This window comes from Bison bison, unplaced genomic scaffold, assembly GCF_000754665.1.
Source record: "Bison bison bison isolate TAMUID 2011002044 unplaced genomic scaffold, Bison_UMD1.0 scf7180017864531, whole genome shotgun sequence".
NCBI classification, from domain to species: domain Eukaryota; kingdom Metazoa; phylum Chordata; class Mammalia; order Artiodactyla; family Bovidae; genus Bison; species Bison bison.
Genome location: NW_011495081.1, coordinates 11,880,024 through 11,880,872, shown reverse-complemented (window position 1 = coordinate 11,880,872; position 849 = coordinate 11,880,024). Strand labels below are relative to the sequence as shown.

At 38.5% G+C, this 849-nt stretch overlaps 1 pseudogene; it reads left to right on the top strand.

The window, feature by feature from the left end:
• LOC104982482 overlaps positions 1–245 on the top strand; it is a 4,035-nt pseudogene extending 3,790 nt beyond the window's left edge.
• The last annotated feature ends 604 nt before the right edge of the window (positions 246–849 follow it).

Below are 849 nucleotides of genomic sequence, written 5' to 3'. Positions count from 1 at the left end.
AAAAAAAAAAAAAAAAAAAAAACCTGCCTGCCCTGGAAAGCAAAGTTCAGTTGAACAGTGCCAAAACACAGACCATGAACTCTGGCTTCGAAACTTTGGGAAGCTTATTCTTCATCAGCAATGAAACTCAGACAGCAATGGATGACTTTCTTCTGGCCGATCTGGCCTGGAACACGATGGAATCTCAGTTCAGCTCTGTTGAAACCCAATCGTGTGCAGAACTACACCCAGTCTCCAGCTTCTGAAAGTGGAGTCCACATGGGGGATGGATTCACAGTTCCCTTCTGGATTTAGAAGATGAAAAACAGGGACAACAGTATTAACTCTACTGAACGTAGTTGACGATACAGTTACTTCAATTCTTCAAGGTTCTTGGCCTTTTTGTACTTGTAAACGTGAAATTTCTGTAAAAATTTGTGAGTGTATTATAAAATGTAAGATGTTGATCTGAAAAAAAAAAAAAAAGAAGGTAGAGAGGGAAAGGGAATGGATACTGGGTTAGGAAGCATTGGGTTTAAATATGCGGGAGATAAAAACAGATATTCAGTTGGCAGCTGGATATATATTTCTGAAATAATTCCAAAAGAGAGGGCCAGGGTAGTTTCATATGCACATACATAGCAAACAGATCCTAGGGAGTGGATAACTCCCAAAGACATGCATGTGGAGTAATAAAGGAAAGGAATCAAGGAAAGAATGATGAATTTGTGTCCCCTTATTTGGGACAAGTAATAAATGAACTTGTATTAAAAGACATTTATAATGCCTCGGTCACTACATGTACTTAATGATTCCAGAGGGGTCACAGATACCAAAAGAGGTACTGTATATACTAGTACAAAGTCTCAA